At 40.4% G+C, this 8,449-nt stretch overlaps 1 non-coding gene across 1 annotated transcript; it reads right to left on the bottom strand.

The window, feature by feature from the left end:
- Window positions 1–7,045: 7,045 nt before the first annotated feature.
- LOC121480466 lies at window positions 7,046–7,231 on the bottom strand. The gene has a single exon (XR_005984984.1). It is a non-coding gene; the product is annotated as a U2 spliceosomal RNA (small nuclear RNA).
- Between the last annotated feature and the right edge of the window lie 1,218 nt (window positions 7,232–8,449).

Genomic DNA, 8,449 nt, shown 5'->3' with positions numbered 1-8,449 from the left:
TGCCAGCCAGGAATCTACTCTCTGGTAGAAAGTAACTGGTCTACTCTAGTCATTTAATATTAATATTAATGGAATCATATAATATGTGACCTTCTCTGTCTGGATTCTTTTACCTACCATAATGTTTTCAAGGTTCATCCATGTTGTACCATGTGTCAATGTTCTTTCTTCTTGACATGGACCAATTCCTTGCTACCAGCTGGGCTGTCCTACAATTCAGTTCAATTCCACCACTAGTTCCTGGAGTTAGCATCAGATCCCACAAAGTTAAGGGATCAGTCCCACAAGACTGACCCCACTTCAGACCCCAGCTGCTGAGGGGGTGCCTAGCTTACCCATATTTCTGCCCAGCCAACTACATATTTAGGGGTTTCCATGAACCCACATCTTAGGTTTGATGATTCACTGGAATAACTTCAACTCACAGAACTCAGGAAAGCACTTTACTTATTGTTATCAGTTTATTATAAAGATATAATTCAGGAAGAGCCAAATCGAAGAGATGCATGGGGAAAGTCTGGAGAGGAGGCACAGAACTATCATGCCTCTCAACGCATGCCAGCCTCCCAGCACTTTGATGTGTTCACTAACCTGGAAGCCCTCTGAGCCCTGCTGTTTAGGGGATTTTTATGGAGGTTTCATTCCTAATTGATTAGATCATTAGCTATTGGTGATTGAACTCAATCTTCTGTCTCTCTTTCTTCCTTGGATGTTGGGAGTAGGACCAAAACTTCCAACTCTAATCATGGCTGATCTTGCTTGCAACCAACTCCCATTGTGAAGCTTTTGGGCCCACCAAGAGTCACTCCACTAGTGTGAACTCAGGTATGAAAAACAAAAGACCTTCTTATCACCCCTCACACAGGAGATTCCAATGGCATTATGGAGCTATGTGCCAGGAAACAGGAACAAAGACCAAATATATATTTCTTTTTGTACCATAATACTTTATTTCCTTTTATGGCTGAATAATAGCCCAGTTTATGGATACACAACATTTGTTTATCTAGTCCTCTGTGGGTGGACATTTGGGTTGTTTCCACCTCTGGCTATTATGAATAGTACCACGGTGAACATTCACTTATAATCTTTGCGTGGACATATGTTTTCTTTCCTCTTGGGTAAATACCTAGAAATTGAGTTGCTGAATCAAATGGTAACTCCATATTTAACTTTTAGAGGAACTGTCAAACTCCAGTACTCTTTTCCAAACACTCATATTTTTTTAAAACTTTCTTTTCTTGTCTTCTTAAAGATTTACTTATTTATTTGAGAGAGAAAGAGAGAGGGGGAGCACACACAGAGGGAGAGGGAGAAGTAGACTCTTTGCAGAGCAGGGAGCCTGATGCAGGGCTCTATTTTTTTAAAATTTTTGATGTACACTATTTAGGTTTTATCTCCCCATTAACTTTAGAAACTCCTTAAAGGAAGGACTAATGTTTTCTACCGTCTGCCACAATATTGATCCTAATGCTCTGCACTTAGTAGGAACTCAGTAAGTATTTGTGTATGATCACTTAATTAAGACAATATGGCCTTTATCATGGGAGTCAGTAGCTGACTGTATCTTATTGTATCTGGTTATACTATATAGTTATACAATATGTATGGTTATACGATATAGTATCTTATTGTCAGCTGGTTGTTGGAGATAGATATAGATAGATCTATATAAATGTAGATGGCTTTCTTTACTTTCTACTCTGGAGAAATTCAGGCAATTGTTGTTGTGTGTAAGGAGTGGGGTTAGAAAGAATGGCTTACCCAAAACTTCTGGTCAAGTGCTTATACAGATTCCCAGAGAATGTTTATCAGTTCTGATTCAAAGTAATGTATCCAATTGAAGCCATACTTATGGACTGGAAGTAATCTGGAAATATTTTCCTTATGCTAATCAACTCATCTCAACTCTCTCTTCATGACTATAGGGCCTTACTCCAGAGGTTAGTCAGGACTCTTTCAGTTGTGAATGATAGGAAATCAACTTAAAGCAACTCATGCAAAAAAAAAGAAAGAAAAGAAGAGGAAAGGGAAGGAAATGAAAGGAAAAAGGAGGAAAAATTTATTGGCTGTGAGTTTAGTTCCTAAGCTTTGGGTAAGGATGGGTCCATGGTCATAACATTGTTTGCTAATGCTCACTGTCTTCCTGAGTCCGTTGGCTCTGTTTTATCTGTTTTGACTTTATTTTTAGAAAGACTCTTTCTATCTGGCATGTCCCCTAGCAGCTTCCCTTGCTTCTCACTATTTCTTTGACATAAATACAAGAAAGTAAGGCAGGAGCTTGGACAAATTCAATTCACCATCCTACTGGTGACAAAGGAACATAACATCAGGCTGAATTATTTTCTTATTTGGATAGAAACTCTGGAGATACTCTCAGAGTCTAGATATCCACCTATCATAATAGTGTCCACTACTTCTCCCCACCACCACCTCCTCCAGAAGTGTTTGGTGTACCAACTTGTACCTCATGTTCAGAGAGCAAGTACTGAATCCTGTGCTTGTAAAGAAACAGATGCTGATACCAGCTATAGGATGATTGGAAAATAAAGTATCTCAGCCCCCATTCTTTAAAAATTCTTGCCATGCCTTTCCATTTCTGCTTGCACCTTTGATTTGGTCTTGTCAACCCCAATGGAAAGGGGCCTGGTAGCACTGAACAGCTATTCGTGGGAGAGGACCTCAAGTGACAGGTGAGGTTAAACCCAATGGTGCTCAGGGCATTGGTTAGGGCACACAACCTGAGCTCTTCCCTCAGTTGACCCTAACATTCCTACATCTTTTCCAATTCTGAGAAATGATCTCTATAATGATAATAAAAACTAGGATGTCCTCACATGCCCAGCTCACCTCAAGGGTGAGATTTCGAAGTTCTCTGTGCCCTCAGCCTTTAGTCCCTCTGTAGTTACTGCTCCATCAGTCCCTAAAACTTTCTGAGCCAGAAATAGGAAGAAAACATGGGGAGGACTGGAGGCTGACTCACCTCACACTGTTGTGTTCCAGCAAGAAGTCCAAGGAGTCCAAATATTCTATTTAAACCAAGCCAACAGGGGATACCTGGGTGGCTCAGCGGTTTCGCGCCTGCCTTTGGCCCAGGGCGCAATCCTGGAGTCCCGGGATCAAGTCCCACGTCGAGCTCCTGGCATGGATCCTGCTTCTCCCTCTCCTCTGCCTGTGTCTCTGCCTCTCTCTCTCTCTATGTCTATCATAAATAAATAAAAATAAGTTTTCAAAAAAATTTTTCTTTAAAAAAAAAATAAATAAACCAAGCCAACATTACAAAAATATATTTGTCAAGGTAGAAGGAGATATGAGTTTTAAGTTTGTTACCATAAATTATAAAATTTATTTATTTATTTATTAAAGATTTTGTTTATTCATGAGAGACACAGAGAGAGAGGCAGAGACATAGGCAGAGGGAGAAGCAGGCTGCCACGGGGAGCCTGATGTGGGACTTGACCCCAGGACCCTGGGATCACGACCTGCGCCAAAGGTAGTTGCTCAACCACTGAGCTATCCTAGTGCCCCATAAATTATAAATTTTAAATATTAAGTCTATAGTTTGTTTCTTTGCCTGTATTTGTGCCTTGGGCCCAGCAAATGTCAGAGACAGACCAACCTCTCTTTTTCTGTTTTCTCACTAACTTAGCTGCTCACTAATTGCTATCGTGAGCACCTTCATAAGACAGAAATTAAAGCCCTGACTTTGTTCAGCCAAGTCTTATATTTGTATCTACTTGTGCCTTCAGAGGACAATCATTGATAGATCTAAACCCCACCAAGTAGAGAGAGTTTCAGAAAGAGGATGCTGTGATCAATATATTTAAATCTTATTTGGAAAATGTTGTTGGTGTGAAATGGAAGAAAAGAATTCTATCAGTATTGGTTAAGGATAGAAAGTCTCAGCTGCAGCTGCAAGAAACCAAGGAACAATAAGTAGTGGAATACAAAACAAGTATGACAGCTCACCTAACAGAAAAAGTCACTTTATTGGAGGAACTTACAGAACTTTGCATTCAGTTTCATACCACCTACCTAAGAGGTAAGATTTATTTTGGTTACTTGAAGATGAGGAAACCAAGGCACAAGTAAGTCAAGTACTTATGGTATGTGAATTATTATTATTTTTAAAGATTTTATTTATTTATTCATGAGACACGCAGAGAGAAAGAGAGGCAGAGACACAGGCAGAGGGAGAAACCAGCTCCACGCAGGGAGCCCGACGTGGGACTTGATCCCAGGTCTCCGGTATCACGCTGAAGGCAGCGCTAAACTGCTGAGCCACCCAGGCTGCCCTGGTATGTGAATTATATCTCAATTTTTTTTAAAAAAAAAAAGTCAAATATCACCATTTGACCAGAAGCAGTTACATAATTTTTAGGGCCCAGTACAAAAGAAAAATGTGGGACTCTGTTCAAATATTATGAGGAATTTCAAGATGGTGACAGTAGAGCACCAGCGCAAGCACAAGGTCCTTTTAATTATGTGGCTCAATGTGATACCGTGAAGCCAGCCACACACATGGTATAGGTGAAGCCAGACACAGATCTCAGATTCATGTTTCCAAATCGGGTATGTGATCAGTGATTCTCAAACTGGGAAACAAGTTCCTGGGGTTCCTCTGATAAGCCCTGTCTCCTCTTTGATTCCTTATCTCTCTCTGGGTGATTTCCTTCTCTCTGATCTTTTCAGAGTCACACTCCTTTAAAGAGAATGTCTTCACACACTGCTGCTTTACCTTCCATTTACTACCTTGCTTCCTTTCCCACCTGCTATGGACAACCGGATTTGGTCGGGCTTTTTCATAGTATATGGCTTCCTTGTTGCTTGAATCCATGAGTATTGCTCAGTACTTATCTCTCTGACCTCTCTGCAGCATTTGTCATAGCTGGGAACTCTTCTTTCTCCAAGCTCATGTCTTAGTTTAATGACACCATCATCTCCTTGTATTGCTCTCAGGTCTCTGTTCTTGCTCTCCTTTGCAGACTCCTAGTCTGCTAGTCACACCCCAACAGTTACTATGGCATATAAGCTAACTAACATACACAGGACTCAATCTTTGGGCCCTCTTATCTTCTCTGTCTACACTATCTTCCTAACCCTACAAACCATGTAGGTGCCGAGCACTCAGAATTTTCTCTTTAGTCTAGGCCAAACCTCTGCTTTGAGGTCCAGTCCCAGATCACTCTCTGTCATAGTGTGGCTTGTCCACTGGAATGACTCAGGCCGCTCAAACTTAATATGTCCAAAACTGGGCTTGACATTCCTTTACCACCCCAAAGCCAGTCCTTCCCTAGCTTTACTCATCTCAGTATCTAGAACCATCATGTAAGCTCTTGCTCAGTTCAGAAATGTGGAAATCATCCTCAATTTATCAGTAAATTTTATAGAAACTCTCACCAAAAATCCTATCTCAGATGTATTTGCTACTAACTATTACTCACGATAACACATTAACTCAACTAGTCCGTCAGTTCTAAATTCATTCCAATAGTCTCAGCCCTGGGTCTTCTCACTTCTTCTGTTGCTCTCCCTCCAATCCATTTTTCATATATAGCCAGAGCAACACTGTCCCATAGAAATATAACATGACCACATACGTAATTTAAAATTTTCTAGTAGCCACATTAAACTAAAAAGAAACAGGTGAAAATAATTTTGATAATATGCTTTATTAACCAAACGTATTCAAATATGTCAACATGTAATCGATATAAAGATTAGTGAGATATTTTACATTTTAATATAATTTTATTTTTTAATGTTTTATTTATTTTTTTTTTTAAAGATTTTATTCATTTATTCATGAGCAACACAGAGAGAGAGAGACAGAGAGAGAGGGGCAGAGACACAGGCAGAGGGAGAAGCAGGCTCCATGCAGGGAGCCCGATGCGGGACTCGATCTCGGGTCTCCAGGATCACGCCCCGGGCTGCAGGCGGCGCCAAACCGCTGCGCCACCAGGGCTGCCCTACATTTTAATATAATTTTAAATGAAACATTTTAAATACACAAAATAATGTATATTCTACACTTATAGTGCATCTCAATTCTGACTTGCCATAATTCAAGCACTTAACAGCCACATGTGGCTAGTGACTATCACACTTCAAAGAGGCAGAGTGATCTTTTTAAAAGTAAGTTGGGTTAAATATTTTATTTATTTATTTATTTATTTGATACACAGAGAGCACAGGCAGGCAGAGCAGCAGGCAGAAGGAAAGGGAAAAGCAGACTCCCCGCTGAGCAGGGAGCCCAATGTGGAGCTCGATCCCAGGACCCAGGACCTGCGCTGAAGGGAGATGCTTAACCGACTGAGCCGTGCCCCAAAAGCAAGTTGGGTTAAGTAATCACCTGCTCAGTAACTCCTCAATGGTTTCATAGGACACTTGGAATAAAACCTAAGCTCCTCACCATGATCTCTCCATATATTTTCAACATCTGCAACATCCTTGGGCTCTGTTTCTGTTCATTTTGCTTCAGCCACCTTGGTCTCCTTTCAGTTTTGAGAATGCACCAACTCTCCATCTCCATATATGTCTTGGCTGGCTCCTCCTTACCCTTAAATGACAGCTAAAATAGTATTTCCTCAGAGAAGCCTTCCCTACCTGTCTCTAAAAAGGTCCATCTAGTTATCATTTATCTACAGTACTCTGCTTGTTACCCTCAGTGTGCTTTCTTCAGCTTGTGATTATATATTTACTAATCAGTTTATTGTCTATCTTCTGTTAGACTGTAAATTTTATGAAGGAAAGAATTATCTCCAGTACTATATACCAATTCTGGCTCTAGCTGGCAATCAATAAATATTTGTTGAATAAATGAAGGTCTGCACCCTCCCGTGCACCCTCATTAAGGGAACTAAGAAACAAATTGATTTCAGTAGTGCTGTGTATCAAATGACAATAAATGCATGATAAATAAATACATTATGGTTAGAAGAGATTCTTTCCCATTAACCAAAGAAAGTTTCAAATGTAGGCAAAATTAGATTCAGTTTGTTATCTTACTTTTTTAAAAATGTTAAGCAACCTTTATTTCCCTTGAGGGGGGTGCACCGTTCCTAGAAGTACTGCAATACCAGGTCGATGCGCAGAGGGAGCAAGCTTCTACTCCATCTCCTAATTCCAAAAATCCATTTAATATATTGTCCTCAGATAGAGAATGTATCAGATATTAAACTGATAAGAACAGATACTACACTTAATCTTAGCCAAAAGGCCAAAAAGTGATATATCTTTCTTAAGAGATCTTGATTATTTATTCTGCCAATAAAGCAATTAACCTGAGAAAAAAAGTTCTAAGGATTGTGGTGCATCTGGGAAACTCTACATCTTAATATAATAACTGTGAAAGTTAAAACTCTTGCTCTAGGAGAGAGAACCAGACACCCCAAAACCTCTGTGGCTTTGAGGAAAGGTAGCTAGAAGATGGATGAATGCCCTGATCCCAACCTAGAGTGATGATCCACTTGTTCATTCATTCGGCAAATGTTTATGAATAGCAGGCATTATTCTAGGCTCTGGAGATAAAATAAAACAAACAGGCAAAAATTCCTGTCCTCATAGAGCTTATATTCTAGTAAGGGAAGATAGATGGTAAGAAACTAATTTTATAATATGTTAATAGTGATAAGCTCTAGGAAGAAAAATTAAGCCAGGATGAGGGGTAGAGAGTACAGGCTTACAATTTTAGCTAGGGTGACCAGACAAGGCCTCACTGATATGGTGACATTTGCATAAAGCACTGAGGGAGGTGAGGGAGTAACCCAGGTAGCTGGCTGAGGTAAAAAAGTTCCAGCATTAAAGGGATGGCAAGGAGGCCAGTAGGGCTGGAGTAGAGTGAATGGTAGAGAGAAAAGTTGGAGATGAGATCACAGATATTGGGAATCAGTGGATAGATCAGGGAAAGCCCGAAGTAGGCCATTATAAAGACTTGGTATTTACTCTGGGTGAGGTGCAAAGTCAGTGGAGGCTGAGAGCAGAAGAATGATGTGAGGGGTGCCTGGGTGGCACAGGGGTTAAGTGTCTGCCTTCAGGTCATGATCCTGGGGAACCAACCAGGATTGATCCCCACAGCTGGCTCCCTGCTCAGCAGGGAGTCTGCTTCTCTCTCTCTCTCTCTCTCTCTCTCTCTCTCTCCCTCTCCCTCTGTCCCTCTTTCCCCCACCCCATGTTCTTGCTCTCAAATAAATAAAATCTTAAAAAAAAAAAAAAAGACTGACACGATTCTTACACTTTAGAATGGCTTCTCTCACATGTGTGCTGAAATGAGTGAATGCATGAACGAAAGAAAATGGAGCAAGAAAGAAAATAGAACTAGTAGGCCTTCACTTAACCTGAAATCCAAGAAACAATGCTAGAAACAATCTCTTAAAAAGAAGTGTAACAACACCTGATCACTTTTTCACCACATTAAAGGCATAATGACGCACTTGAGGTGCTTGATCCC

Source organism: Vulpes lagopus, chromosome 21 (assembly GCF_018345385.1).
Source record: "Vulpes lagopus strain Blue_001 chromosome 21, ASM1834538v1, whole genome shotgun sequence".
NCBI lineage: Eukaryota > Metazoa > Chordata > Mammalia > Carnivora > Canidae > Vulpes > Vulpes lagopus.
The sequence above is the reverse complement of the archived record's forward strand: the minus strand, read 5'-3'. Positions and strand labels throughout refer to the sequence as shown.